The sequence below is a fragment of the Harpia harpyja genome, chromosome 2 (assembly GCF_026419915.1).
Source record: "Harpia harpyja isolate bHarHar1 chromosome 2, bHarHar1 primary haplotype, whole genome shotgun sequence".
In the NCBI taxonomy this organism is placed as follows: domain Eukaryota; kingdom Metazoa; phylum Chordata; class Aves; order Accipitriformes; family Accipitridae; genus Harpia; species Harpia harpyja.
This window is the reverse complement of record NC_068941.1, coordinates 53,404,836-53,420,822: the sequence shown is the minus strand read 5'-3', so window position 1 is coordinate 53,420,822 and position 15,987 is coordinate 53,404,836. Positions and strand designations below refer to the sequence as shown.

Here is a 15,987-nt window from a genome sequence, read left to right as displayed (position 1 = left end):
CTGAACCCAGCCCAGCCAGAACCTTTCCTGTGCCAGCTTAACTAGTGTCTCTGTTCTCTGGAAGTCTGGGTACCACCATCTTGCGAGAAAATGAGGTAGACTATATTCTGCACCATGTATCCCAATTAAACTACCAACTACATACTGATGACAGAATTTTTATTACTGATTCTGCTGCTGGAAAGAAGTGACCTGGAAGTCAAACTCCCTGTCTCATGAAGTTTGCATGAAGACTGTTTGAAAAATCACCTCTTGACTTATAAATGGAACCACTTCAGTACAGCCATTGTGAAGGAAAATTAAGGAAATTACGGTGCAAAGCCACACTATATTAGAATTTATACACACCATTTCCCTGAAATGGGGAAGAGACCCTCTGATTACACTCTGCATCCTGCAGGAAGCCAAAGCCCAGTTTCTCTTCTCCATCCAGCCTCTCAACACCTTTTTAACCTTTTGTTTCCTATGGATCAAGACAAACTTTAAACATGATTTTTAGCCTGGTTTCCACAGGAAATGAGGCTTGCACAATCACAGTCTGTGTGTGTGCATATGCCAGAGAGGTCAAGCCTCACTAGACAATAGAGATTCTAAAAGAGTGTTTGCTATGCATGCTGCAACTGCACAGAGCTTCAGGCATAGCCACCTCCCACTAGACAGGAGACAATCCAGTCAAAAAACACTTGTCAAGGGAAATCTGACTTCACTACTTTTGCTCCTTACAGAACTACATTATTAATCAGAAAACATCAAACTAGAGCACAGTAACCTCATGGCACCTCATGATTATAGTGGTGGTTGCAACAGAAATCCCCTACAAAAATTTTCTTCCCAACAGCCTATTCTGGTCAACACTCACCTATGATTTCAGTCTGGGAAGAACTACAGAAAGGTCCTTTTCAAACAAAAGATAGCTAACAAAACCAAAACTACAGGTAATGGGCAAAAAGAGGGCTCTTCTAGAAAAAGCCTATCTTCAGATTTACTTAAAGAAGGGACAGAGGCTTAAGAAGTTACATGTCTGGCCTGGGTTGCACATTACCCCTTTTTCCCCCAAACCCCAACCTGACTGAATCACTCTAATTATAGAATACTTACATAGATGTAGCAAACAAAACCTTTCTTACATGAACTCACAACAATGATACATAATTGCCATTTTAAGCCAGACTATGTTTCCATCTGATTAAACAACAGAAGGGAACAGGAAGAATATGTAGATATCTGTGGTAATACCCAGATTACTCTGAAATACTTTGGATCTGCACTAGCACACCAACACAGCAAAGAACACATTTTACTAGCAAAATCTGAAATAAAGACAATTAGAAGGTGTGTTGCTTGCGCTGTTCTCAGCCATAGCTAAATCCTGCCTTAAACCACATTTCCTGGAGTATTTTATGAACAAAGCTGCAGGTTGTGTTTACAAGACAGTTACACATATCAAAGGACCAATAATAATACAAAAAAAATACATTAAACATTTGTCCATTTATTCCTGTTTAAAAGCAGCTTAAACAAAGGCTCAACAAATGCTATAACACACATTCGCTAACCAGCAAACTCCTTCTGCACATCTGAAATGCATGCACACCAAAACATACCTTCCCTTGCAGACACAGATCATGAATGCTTCAAGAATGTGACCTGGCAATGTGACCACTCCAATTCTAACCAGCCAGAAGAAAACACAGCAACCTTAATAACAACCAACCATATGACAAACACTTGCCTCTGAACAAAGTTCTAATTCCTTGCCAGTTATTAACTTTAACCATGTAAATCCATCTTTTAAATTGTTCAGACCGAGTTAAAAATCACGATCTCCAGGTTCACCAAGTGGCACTAACTTTCAGAAACAGGTGCTAAATTGTCCACAGTCAGCAGACTTGTCTTACGTGCATTCATCCTGCATACTTCCTGTGATTTAAATTTCCTTTTCTTTGTTCATGTCCTGTGGCCAGCTGCCTCCTGATCCAAAGTGATATCCCAGCCCATGTTACAACTATGATCATAAAAAGTTTCTGCTGGAGCATGGAACTTTCCCAGAGGATTCAGTCGACGAGATTTTGGTGGCGTTGCTTATCCTGGGAAGGAGGAGGGTGGGACTGTGGTTTTTTAATATATTGTGTGCTTTAGAATGTGTTTCCTCAAACAATATTTTTCAAATGCATCTTTTAATAAATGTCCATGTCTGTATTCCTGGCACACAATATGTTAAAAAAGGGGGACTTACCTGAACCCCTATGGTCTGGTTCCATGCTCCAGTACAGTGTCCAGAGTAGCTGTGATGTAACAACAATGTGCATATTGGGGCTTTTTATCACTGTGGAAGCTGGCTGGCTGCAGCATAGGTCAGTGCCACAGGACCTGAAAGAAGAAAAACAAAGCATGCTTTTAAGCAGTAATATGCTGAACACCCACCTCTTAAAGCTGGAAATCGGGACTTCCAGAAAATAAAAAATAATGCAGTATCTATGCAGGTCCACTTAAAGGAATGCTATTTCACACAATTCTCACATAAGCACAAGAAATAAATGGTTAAGAAATGACAGAGGAGGCGGAGGTAATGATCTAAAAGGGACTACAAATATAACTCCCACACAGTGTTTTGAAAACATCTCTCTCTTTTTGCCCTATTTCCACGGAATGTCTGGAATCACATTCTGACACCACCCCCTATTCCGAAGGCACTCACAGTCTTTGCAAAGCACCTCTCCACTGCAGTGCCTCAGGATTCTGCAGTGTCACTCCTCTTCTCCCTGGCTCTCTGCAAAGTGAAGTCATAGGAATGGATCAGCCAACCTGACTTCTCACTACCCTGCCCAGAATCCTTTGTGAACTGAAATGAGTCATCGCTCTGAAAAAAATCCACGGCGCAACGTTCCAGGTTTCTCCCTACGTCTGCGCTGGCTTCTTTGTCTTTGAAACGAAGTGCCTCTGCTTCTGGAACGGTGCCCAGCTGCATTGTACAGGATGACAAGCCAGCCTCCTCATTAAGTGGACAAGAACGCTATTTACATGCATTAGCAAAAACAAGTTAAAGCTTTAACCCTCTAGTCAAGACAAAAAAATTTACCCCTAAAGTATCTTCCTGTTGTAACACACAACCCCCCCAATACACAAACACTCAAATGCACAGACACACGTGTGCACACAGACACTTACACAGAGCAATATTTTCTTAAATTATTCACTATTTACCATGACACTTACCAGTTTTTACTCTATTGCTTAAAAAGAAAGATTTACTCTCCTTTGTCAGTCCTGAAGAATGCCGGAGACCTGCACATAACAAACAGCTCTGCTGTACACTGGATCAAAGTTGTGCTGCTACAAACTGTTTATCAAAAAATTAGAAGCAGTGGACAAGTTCTTGCAAGCTCATTTTTCATCACCCCATTCACCGTTTGGGCTCACAACAAAGTGAGCCCTGAAACCACGCCAGACAGAAAATGCCAAACTGCTCCAAGTGCCGAGAGCCAGTGGAGCTGCTTCAGCTTCTGCTGCTACTGACAAAGAAGGTAATGCTCAGAACGAGGTCACTGTGTCAGGATCTCACTCCCAGTGCTAGGTTTTCCTTTGCTTGCTGAGGATATGCTAAGCTAACGCATCAGGAAAACACAGAAGAAGAGGTAGGAATAGTGTGTGATGAGAGACAGATGCTGCTGTTTTGGAGAAGCATTTTTAGTTTGGGGGGGATTTTCTTTTAAGAGAAGGAAACATTTAAAATTGCCTTTACTGCAAAGGAACTATTTCTAGCTGTGATCTAGTCATCAAAATGAGAAGACCGATATGCAGAAATGGAAGGATAAACAAAAAAAGGAGTGCTGCCACGAGGCACTTCTTTAAAGGTTCCTGTGTCCTAAGCACTCTGAAATAGTTTGAAGCACAGTAGGCACATAATACATAAAATCCTGAAACACAGCACTTTAGGGCTCACCTGTGCTGTGCTGGAACAGGCAGTTCTCTTAGGTTCTCCCCTAAATGAACACACCAGGTATTTAGGACTGAATGAAATAAAAAGGTCACCACCTCCCTATGCTGCAAAGCCCCAGCCTTACAACTACCCTGGCAGTGAGAGAGTCAAATCCAGCCTAAAATAGGTCTATGTAAGTCTTTCAAGAGGACAAGTAAATAGCTGGGTTACACAACTAACAAACACCACTTTTGTTTACAGGTCTATGGTGATTGTTATGCAGCAAAGCCATATTATAAACAGGCTAATTTACAAGTGTAAGGTAAGCTGGGTGCTTTGCTACACCTGTAGTTACACAGTAGCCAAGATCTCAACATTAAAAGCTCAGCTTTTGCTATACATGAAGTCATCAATTTCCGTGTTCCCTGGAAAGCCTCATTCCAGGAAATCTTCCTTCAACTTTACAGGAGTTTTGCCTTCCCTGGGGCTGCAGGATCAGCCACAAAGCCTCTAATGAATCCAACTTGGCATCTGCAACGTTTGGGTCCCCTAGGATCATCCTGCAGAAACTCTGGTTGTTTGTCTGCTAAGCCCACACCCACTTCACAGCAACGAAACTCATTCCAGGAAGAAAAATTTCTGTGGGCTTAAAAGCGAATTACAACAGGCACCTATTGAAAGAAAAAAAACAAGAGCTCCAATCCGCTTTTCCTTTGCACCAGGCAACACTCATGCAAAGGTAAATAGCTGGGCTTGGGCGTGCAGTACTGTCTTCACATGCATGCACAAGTTCTTGCAGCAGTAGTCATGCTACTATCACGAAAGTTAAAATACTGACAGAAGAAAGATAAAAGTAATACCACAACCTGAATACCCTTTCTCTCTAACAAATTTCTCTAGCACTTGACCCCAAATTATATACTCAGGACCAGTGTGACCACTCTGAACAGACTAATACAACTGCAAGCTCTTTGAGTGAGACAATTCCTCTTGCACGTGTGAAGCCCTAGAGACACCTAGAATGCGCTGAGCATGCACACGTACCTAGCGTGCACATACATCTCACGTGCACATGTACCTAGGCATGCCTTTATTCAAATTTGTCAGCTCACAGCACCGTTACTCAGCCCTTTAATCAGTATTAAGAACAGCAAGAAGTGCCTGATACCTCAAGCATGGCAGAGAGCAAAAGTGAAAGGAGAGACCAGCAGTGGGAAAAATGTAAATGAGAAAGTTTAGAAGAGTAGAAGTTGATGGATAAACCAGTGCTGCCATCATCAGTGATGTTACTGCAGCGTGACCTCACAAGAGGAAGGCCTAGCCAAAATACTACATGCACCTCCCAATCAAGGCAGCTACTCTGTTCCTCCATCCTACATCTCCTTCCCAGCACATGACAGAACTTGGTAATGAACCAAAGCTGCCTTATTGACAGCGTACGGCATGAATACACCATATACTTCTCTCTGTATAACTCCATGCATGCACATGCATCCAAATAGACCAGTACAGAATACACTGTAGCCTGAGACTGATCTCTATCATACACTAAGAAAGCAGATAATGTAAAGATCCCATTTTCTTCCTTTGCACAAGCATTGTGTTGGAGTTCAACACAGACTCCTTTGTCAAACTCCACATTAGCTTGCATACATCCCTTGAGCCCTCCCGAGCCAGGGCCTGGGATTCCCTTCCTTTGCCACAGCCCTTTCACCATCACCAGAGGGAAACTCAAGAGGAGAAAAGGAATGTGCTCAAATGGGGGGCAGAGAACAAAAAAGGTTAAAAAAGAATATCACCAAAAGACGCCAAGAAGGTTATCAAGAGCATGAGAAAATTCAGACTAGCCTGTACCAGTTTCAGTGGATCCCAGATTTCGGAGCCTAAAATCAGCCATCAGCACTCAGCATTCGTAGTCTGTAGCTGCAGAGACTATGGTCATCTACCATTGATTACTTCTACAAGAACCAACTTCAGAAAGCAGGAAGCACCCAAATACTGGACTGGGAACACAACCCATGAATCCTGTAGCCCCAGAAGAAACCAGACTAAGGAACATCAGAAAGATACAAACTTACACTTATATTTTTTTAGGAAATATCTTCACACTAAAAATTTTGACATATTAATGCTCCCCTAATAACAACTTACTTGCAGTACACTAGTGAGTTCCACTTGGCTTACCTGAACAAATCTCCTGGTTCTTTAAGAAATGACTTAAGAAAACACAAGAGGGAACATGATCAGGGTATTAAATTCAGCAATATCCCAACAAGTAATGCCCATCTGGTTTTGTGCTAATGTTGTCTAGGAGCTTAAATATTCTTTCTTTTTTTCCCCTCCTACTGCTTACACCCCAATGTATTTGCAGAGAACATACCTCCCCTGCTTCAGATCTCATTCCACTGGCTTCAAAAAAAGCACACTCTCACGTGTTCTTTCGTAGGTCTGCCCTTCCTGTCCTTTCAATCTTTCTAGAGGACTCTTCTACATTTACTGTTACTTAGGTAACTTTTCTCTAAAAAGCAACAACCAGAATTCTGCAACATATTCTAGTGTTCTAGCTAACCTCTCACCTGTGTCAGGTGCAAGGAAATGGAAATTTCCATACTTTTAGTGGAAATACCCTGCCCTATATACCATAAGAACAAAACTTGCTTTTTTCACAGCTGTACTACATTGGTGGTTCACTGTCACCCCACAACTGAACAACCAGTTCCAGATATCTTTTTTTATGCCACCTGCAGCTAATGAGTTTGAAGCAAATATTTGACTCCCAAGACCATGATCTTGCCCATTATACTTTAACAGCTCACTCTGTGGATATGATTAAGGATCTTTGACCATCCAATTCTTCTTCGTTATCCATCTTTTAAGCATCTCCACTTTATCACATGCTAAAAAGAGTCACAAAAACTAAAATGAAAAAAAAAAAAAAATTTAAACGTTACCTAATGCAGAACAGAGCCATAACCCTGTGCCACACTTGCTAATACAACCCATCAAGTCTTAACAAGAAAAAACAAAGTAACCAACAAAACTCCCTCCCCCAAAAGTCCAGTAGGTAAAACAATTGCCTTTTTAGAATTCGACTACTGAAAGAGGCTTCTTTAAATTACAGCTCACTGTAAAGTATGTGGTATTTTAAACCACACAGAAGAATTCTCTAACAGATTTTGTAACTAGGACCATGGGACAGGAGGAGAGGAGGGTTTGGGGTTTTTTTTTGCATAGAAACCCATTGCTATTAAATTAATTTGATTAATGTTAAAGCTATATTGTCATCGACCACACCACCAACCCACACCCTCAAAAACAAAGCCTGCCAGTTTTCTGGCAGCAAACAGTAAATGCAAGGAAAGATAGAAGCATTTAAAAAATCTGACACTAGAGGAGATTTGGCAACAGAGAGCGAGCACATGAAAAACAAAAGGGAAAAAAAACCCCAACCAATGATAAATCTAGATATTTTCTTTTAGGGTGGAAATTTTATAAAGGCAGAGAAAAATATTCCTTTACAAATGCTCCTGAAAGCACAGAACATGGCTGTTGAAACATAACAATCAGCTTGTCTTAGCCACATGTTCTTCACTATCCTCTTCAGTTTAGGCAGAACACATTTTCAGTGCGGCTGGAGATACTGCAGCAAATGTTCAGCAAGAGTCTAGTCAGCAGCTAAAATTCTTGAAAGGTGAAGGGATGATTAGCAATACAACCCAACGACATAGTGTGCCCTCTCTCATTTATATTGACTGCTGTAACCATGGAAGGATTTTAATCTCAAAGATGATACTGCGGTGGCTACAGCTCTTCAAACAAATAGTGATGACTGGCAGATAACTCCAGGTTAAAATAAGAACCTGCAACACTGAACACAAGTCCCATGGTACTGCAGCAGCCTTTAACAGCCCAGTTTTTCCTGGCTAGGAAAGAACTGATGAAAAGGCCAGGCATGGAATCAATTAAAATAGTGCCAAAGTGGTTTTAAAAAAAAAGGGTTAGACACTCCAAAGACTTAGCAGTTGAGAGTTTACTAGGTCATTTTTTATCCTGTGGTGGAAAGCAGAGTTTTCACTATGGCTGGAGTACATTTAAGATGATGTACTTCAACGCTTATGAAATTAAAATATCTTACACCCCAATACATGAAGTAGCTATACTAGCATATTCTGCCCCTATGCTCTCTACCTGCATGGGGAAGTTGCAGTGGCCCCTGTTTCCCACTATGGCTCAAAACACTTTTGAATTCTGTCCTTTGGTCTCCCCTGTGTGAGGATCAGCTGTGAGGATGGGAACATGGGAAATGCCATGGCACAACAGTTCAGCAGCTCACCAAATCTGCCACCTCTCATATGCTGGTCAAGCATCTTAGAGGAAGCATTAGAAAACCAACTGCACACATTGCCACTAATGTATACTGCATCTTAAAGGAAAATGCCCTTGTTCCAGACAAAAACAGTTCTTCTGAGATCCTCAAGGACTGGCAGATTTTCATTTTTTCTCCCAATTAGCATGACTATCAGCAAATGCAGCTATCAAAACCTACCTCCCCAAATAAATTACAGTACCTGAAACCAGGAGTTCCCAGGATTAAACGACTCACTAGATTAAATGTTTCCTCCCGTCCATTTTACATGTTTTTTGCTTCCTAATTTTATTGAGCACTTGTTTTATTACAGGAAGCAGTAAATCAAAACCTACAACAGGCATTTTACTACTATTACAACAGTAACACCTCCCTACCTCCTGCTCTTTTCTTTTTTAAGTGAAAATTCAGGAATCTGAAAATCTCCCTGTACACGAGCCATTAAACCAAACATGGTATCAAAAACAAGGAGGAAATTACCAATTTCACAGAGTTCTCTTGCGTGACTTCTTGCGTATCTCCTAATTTACAGTCTTATGTTTAGGCTTTTAATTACCACCCCCTCACTCATCTAGCATATTCACTGCTGATCCCAGCAATGTGCAGACCATGCTCCTAAAAACCAGTATGGAACCTAACATATTTGAGCACGATTTTTTCAGAGTTCACTGCATTGCCTTACACTATGTTGCTGATGTCACCACTTTGCAGAATTGCTCAGCTGTTTTATTCAGCTGTCGCTAGTGCCTTCTGAAGTCCTCCTCAGCAGTCTTAATGAACCTGAACAACTGTGATCTGACAGATAGGGCTACCACTTCATTATCCATTCCATCCTTCAGATTTCTAATATAGCTATTAAACCCCAAACATTTGGTATTGATCCCTGCTGCACAGAACACTGTTAACCCTTTCCAGGGACCAGAACTGGCCATTCTTTTTTTCTCCTCTGTATTCTAAACTGAGCTCGACAAGACTTTTCTCTTGGACTTTCACCAAGTATTTACAAACCACTAGAGCACGGAAGAGTCCTTGTGCTCCCCAAGTGTCACTATGACCCAGTTTTCTGAAAGATGAGAAACATAAAAATAGTAGTGTCTTTGCCCTCTTACTCTTGCCTAAACTAGAATATCAAGACTAGATTCCTGAGACAATCTCAGGAGCTGATGATGATCTCAGCTTACACTGAGCTAAACCAAAAGGCTGGCAAAAGGAGAGATTTGGGATAATTTCTTGAACAAATTTGGCAAGTAACCATTGGACACAGGAAGAAAATCACATATAACAACATTTTGAGATCAAAGCATAGGGTATGTATAAATCCAAGCTCTGAATGACTATGTTTTATTTCATAGCAAAATAATATTTTCTTAACACACATTAAAACAACAACAAAAGAAGTCATTCCTTATCCTGTCATTATGTTGTCATTCCTTATTCTGGAGCATATGAAAAAAGGGCTTACAGTTACTGCTGTATTCTTTCAATGAGCTACCCCCACAGGCAGTACTTTGACTCACCCAGACCTTATGGGCCCAAGGGTACATGACTCCTATTTAGAAGGGTATAAAGTGTCTCTGTCAGAGCCAGAGCTTGACTAGGCGCTCTGCTTCAAAAGCATTTCCGATCATCAGTAAACACTGCATTGCACATGGTGAAGGGGAGGGTGCACACCCCTCTCCTCACCTGGCCATCCCATTTGGGAGGCTGGAACTGCTGCCTACAGGGGATGTAAGTAGCCCTAAGAGCATTTTTTTTTGAAACCTCTGCTGTTCCTCCTGCCTGTTCGGTAGCTACAAGTTTTAGTCTTAAGGAGCTGATGTAGAGGCTACTTAAAGAAAAACCTAGGCTACAAAGATTGAATTAGCAGCAGCAGAAGATTGGAGAGAAAAACAAGAAACAATACAAGAAAAAACACAGGAAAGGTTAAAAGGAAATGTGAGGAAAGAGATGATTTTTGTTTGATTCCTAAAGCAGGCGATGCAGCATATGTGATGTTAATGATGAAAGACGACTTGTTAAAAGAATCCAAATGCTTAGCGGGGCTAAACGGAAGGAGGAATAATAACCAAATGGTAGGAAATAAAATTAGTACCTCCAGCTGTAGGAAGGCTGGGAAAATAGAAGGGTCTACAGGATTGCTGGAATAAGCAAAGTGGGAATGGCTGCGTGTATCAGTGAAGAAAGAAGTGAACAAAAGGACAGTTGTTTTGTGACAGCCGATCTGCATGTGCTCTGCATCCACTTGGTGCTTGCCTTTGTTTTGTTTTCTAGGCTGACCTTCACCCCATGCCACACAAAGGATTCAATGAAATCCTCCGTTCAAAGTCTCAATTAAAAGCCTGAAAGAACAAACCTATCTTGCGCTGCAGCCCAAAGCCTGAGCCCAAGTGCCACACAGCAGAGGGAGCATCCCAGGCAACTCAGGAGCAAGCCAGAGATCCTGGCTCTGGCCGAGGGAACCTGCAGCCTACAGTGGCTTTGAATGAGCCCTCCCAGTGTTTGGAACAGGCAGAATAGCTAAAAAGAAACATTTAGCTTGTTTTCCAAAGGGTTGCTCCTAAGCTTTTATGATGAAAGATCAAAGGTCAGGGAACAATGGGAGCTTACAGGACAGTAAAGAGAGTTGAGAGTAAATTAGTGTGCATGCTAATAAGGCACACATGCAACATTGCTCCACTGAGGGAGCATGCTAATGGTTTGGGCAGCCTACACCAAAACATGTGAAAGCAGTTAAGCATGTCATCACCAATACTGTCTTTAGAAGTGTTCTGCTGCTTTATGACAAGCTCTTCAAAACACACATGCAGATGTAGTTTCATAGAAAGGAAGGTGTAATCCACAAGAACTTTAAAATGTGAGGCTGCCCAAAGTGCATCCTGCATGCCATGTGTGGTCTGCAAAGCCTCTGCATGAGGCTTGTGATTTTTTAATTTAAATTGTGGTATTTTTATTTTAATTCTGGTACTACAGTTAATTGAGGCATTGCAGCGTTGATCTCTTATGCAGCATCCAGTCTGGTATGCTCTCTGAACACAACTTGGAGAACATCTTTGTAACAGGGATAAGATGGAAACTGATCTCAGGGCTGTGGCCTAAAAGACTAATTCACTGCCAGAATTATCTTGGTGTAATTATACCTATGTTAATTCCCATTTATTCTGGAATAAGAGTGTTTTTTTAACCCGATTTAGCTTATATAACTTCCAAAAGTTATATCGATGGGTACAGTTGTACATGCATAATCCTGCTAAATTCCTCTGCATGACCTTTCATATCACGCATAAAAAAGTGAAAATTAAAAATGGAATAATCAATAGTACAAGTAAAATACTAATTTTATTAGAAGCAAGAATGTGTTGTCCTGTTGTTCAACTGTATGCTCCCTAAAACAAAGGAATTACCCTTTTCTTTTACTAGTATTTTTTCCTGCGTCCCGATAGATTCACTCTTGAAGAGTAGATAACCATTGACATTTAGAGTTACAAGAACTATTTCTCTAAAAACTTCCTGTTATGGTCAAAGGCAGAGATATTAAAGGAGCCAAATTTGCTTCCTATTGCCATATGTTGTTTCTAATAGTCACAGCTTGAGTTCCAAAACTGATGTAGATTTGCACTTCCCTTTATCTCCATTGAGTGCTGCTGTACTCTCAGTACTTCTGAAAATCAGGAGTTACTGAGGAGCCTAATTTCAGGCACTCATTTCTGGAACCTGGCATAAAAGCTCAGACTTGGAACATGAAAAGACTCCATGCACATAAGCTATTTGGGAATACATGAATGTGTCAGACACAATGCCTTAAGTTACACATCTCCTTCATACTTCCATTTATAAATAAGAGCCTAAAAGTCTACTTTAGGGCATAAAGGTTTGAATGTGATTTACAGCTCTTTTGCCTTCCTCCTGACAAACTTCTTTCGATGGAAGTTTTGATGTAATTAGTGTTTCCAAGAAAAGTTTTGGGTTTGCAAAATGATACTCTTAAGATGAAGAAAAAGAAAAGAGGGATACAGAGTAAGGAGGTCCTGGTTTCAGAGAAAATAATTCCAGTATTCAGAGTCATTTCCTCATAATATCTTTGGAGACTGAGGATGCAAAAGCCTTCTGTAACTTCCCAGTGACATTTTCCTCCTGATAACATAACTTCTTTTAAGGGCAGGAGTAACCTTGCCAAACATAATCACCACAAATTTTCCCCCCATATGCAGCCTCTGACTGTACCATTCATCACCTACGCAGACAGACATTATGCAAGCCTGTTTGCCAGATACTGCTCCTTAGGAAGTGCTTGCAGAATACCAGAAGTACATAAACTCTCCCCCAGGCCTCCAGAGAGTGGACCATCTCCTTCAACTATGGCTTCCACCAACAGTGAAGTCACAGTGCTGGCTTTGTGATATCACAGCATTCTCCGTAGCAACAGCCTATGAGGTCACAAATAGAGGATTATCAATTTGATGCAGGATTAAGGGAACTAAGAAGCTGGTCTGTCAGGAAGATGGGTTTTACTTCAAATAATGGGAATTAGGAGAATGCTGAAAATAAATGGGTTGTAAATTGTCTTTGTCTGGCATGCACCCTTTTTTCAATAATACTATAAAGTAAGATATTGCTTTCTTTGACAGCTCCCAAGTAACTGAGTGAACTGCAGGCTGGCTCTTGAGCTATTACATGGGAGATGAATCCTGAAACAACTTCCATATCTTTTGACTCCTCAGTCATTTGATTTTGCAAGTGCAGACAGCAGTCAGACCACTCTCCTCAAATTGTCTGCTGGTTATTTATTCACACATGTTCGAAGCTAGCAATAAGTTCCAGAAAGTAACCAAAAAAAACCCCCAAACACCAAACCACCTGAGAAAAGGAAGTCTGGAAACATTTTGCCTTAGCCCACTTTACTGTTTAGGCAAGGATTTTTGAAGATTATTCCAAACTGGGAGTCTATGTTCCTAAGAAAGATCAAAGAAAATATGCATTGTAAGTTACAGTGCTTTAAGTACTTGTTTAAAATGCAAGAAACAGTGATTATTTAGAAGAACTTTCCCTGCAAAATATACTTGCAGTCACGGGAATTTTTACCACGAATGTTACTGTTAGAATAAAACACTTGTACGAATAATTTAATTACACTCTTAGTGGTTCATTTTTTTGAACAATATCTGGTTTACTCCCCAGTGAATGCCCTGTTTAAAAGTTTTGTAAAACACAGAATTCCAGAACCTGTTTGAAACTGTTCCAAAACCTTTATCCCCCCACTTCCCCACCATGGAGCAAATCAAGAATAGCACAAATGCAATCACCCGATGAATGTTTCCTGGCCCCTCAAGGAACCACTGAGGCTTCCATGCAACTATCCAGAGCACAAATTAAAAGTTAATTTAGTTTCAGCTTTTAAAGGGAATTATAGTCCACTGGGGGAGGGGGGAACAAAAGGAAGGATGATGCCAGGTGAGAACAGACTTACTACATTATTCACAGAAATCCTATGCCCCATGCATGCTTGCACATGAAAACACTTTTCCCATATTTTTGAAGTAATTGCCTACTTTTCCTGATGCCTGGCAATGCCAGCTGCCTGATGTCTGGAAACTGGATACTGCATGCATATAGACTCATCTCACATGTGCAGCAGGTCCAACACATCAGGTGTACTATGCGCGCATAATTTATCTGTCAGGGACTGTCCCAGATTTTAAGATTAAGATCAAAAAATCCTAAAACAGCTTGATTTGTAATTTGCAACCTGAGCTGTGATGCAACCATAAAGCAGCTGTACAGCGTGAGAGCATCTTGCAACTTCAGGCAAATTTTGAGTAAGTACCTACTTACAGCTTAGTGGAGCTGGAAGGAGAAACTTCCAGCATTATGAGCGTAGGCACTAATACCAATTTCCATCCTAGGACTGGAAGAAAACATTGGACAACTTCGCTGTAGCTGATCAAGACTTCATCTGGAGTCTCACCCACTGTTCTGGAAAATTTAGGTCTCTATTTTGCAGTTGGACGACTGTTAAAAATGGTGAGAAGAAATAACACCGACAGATGACTGAGATCTTTCACAGTGTTTTAAACACGCTTTGAGATTTTGTAACCTATTTAAAAACGTTATTTGCTTCTTTGCCCTCCAGCACTAGCAATAAAGAATCTCAAAGGAAGTGCTTAGATATACCGGATTTACTCGCTTTGCCACTAACCTCTACAGCTTTCTAGGCCTGTAAATAGCGGCCGAGTTCAGCCGCGCTGCAAAACACTACTGCCTTCAAACGAACCGTGTGCTTTACGCCAGAGCCGGCTTTGACCCGGACCGCCTCTTTCAACCTGCACTGAAGAAAAACACACGGCCTTTACTACAACGGTAATTGTCCAGCAGCCCGCTACAGCACCACGCACGTTCAACCGCCAACACACCCCGTGCTAATCCCGAATACAAAGGGCAAGGCACCATCCACGCTTCCCGGGGGGGGGGGGGGAAGAGCCAGCCCCGCCGGTACAACCGGCCCGCCCGGGCCCGAGCCGGGGCCCGCCCGGCACACCAACCCACACCCGTGCGCGACCGAGGGGGTCGCGCCCCGCAGCCACCCACCGCCCCGCGCCGCCGCTGCTGACGAAGCTTTTATTGTGCAGCAAAGCGGGCAATCGACTCAAACGGGGAAGAAACGCTCCGCTCCGCTCGGCCCGGCCGCCGGCGACGCGGTACCTCACCAGCGGCACACCCCGGCGGCGCTGAGGCGCGGCCGCGCCGCCCCGCCCCGCCGCCGTCCCGGCATGTCCCGCGCGGAGGCGCGGCAGCCCGTCGCCATGGCAACGCGTGGCGGCAACGCGTGGTGCCCGGCGCCCACGTCTCCCTGCCCAAATCTTAACGGAAAGCTGGCAAGCCTTCAGGGCCCCCCAAAGAAGGCAGAACAGCAATATTCACCCAGTTCGAAGACGCGACGTTACCCCCACCTTTGCGCCACACATTTTCACGTTTTCAGCCAAAACCAGGGGCAGCGTTTTCCTTCAGCAAAGGCCACCTGCGCCTCGGCCATTTTGGATGCGGGAGCAGTTCCCACAGGACACGCACCTCTGCGTGCTGCTGCCGCCTCAGGAACCACCTGGGTCTCAGCCAGGTGGAGCTCAGGAACAAAAATAAAAAAGTTTTTTGATTGGTTTCTTTGGGCTTGGGGCTGCGGGGTTTCTTTGTGTTTTCATTTGAGGTTGGGGATTTTCCATGGTGGTAAAGCAGGTTTCCATCCAATTCCTGTATCAGCTCTCTGCCCTCATGAGAAACCTTCCCACCTGAAGCGAGGGTGCGGTGGGGACTTGGTACTCCAAAAAAGCGGTAAAGGCATGAAAACCCCTTTGCCTCCCCGAGGGCGGCGGCGTGATGGGACGTGTGCTGCTGACGCCAGAAGTAAATCTGAACAGTCACCGCAACCAAATCCACCTCCTCCTTCAAAGGCTAAACCCTTCAAGTATTTTATGCAACTTTGTAACTTGACATGGCTTCATAATTGATCCAAGGCATCCATTGTTGTTTTGTTTTTAAAGTTTAAGAAAGTAAAACAAAGGACCACAGTAAAACACTCCCCTCTGGCTGCTACTGAGGTAGAATCTAAACTTGTACAGAAACTTAGGCCGATTTTCCACCTTTTTAAAAATAAGTTATCATCTAAAAAGATAACCAGAAAGGAAATGTTTTTGCCCAAGAAGGGTACAAAGTC

The 15,987-nt window shown here is 42.4% G+C and overlaps 1 protein-coding gene and 1 long non-coding RNA gene across 3 annotated transcripts in view; both read right to left on the bottom strand.

Annotated features, from left to right (window-relative positions):
• STOX2 (storkhead box 2) overlaps positions 1 to 15,987 on the bottom strand; it is a 148,511-nt gene that overhangs the window by 24,217 nt on the left and 108,307 nt on the right. The gene's annotated exons all lie outside the window — the stretch shown is intronic.
• On the bottom strand, positions 13,054 to 14,987 carry LOC128138526 (uncharacterized). The gene is made up of 3 exons (XR_008234063.1): positions 14,868 to 14,987; positions 14,479 to 14,602; positions 13,054 to 13,234 (listed from the first exon to the last, which is right to left on the bottom strand). It is a non-coding gene; the product is annotated as an uncharacterized LOC128138526 (long non-coding RNA).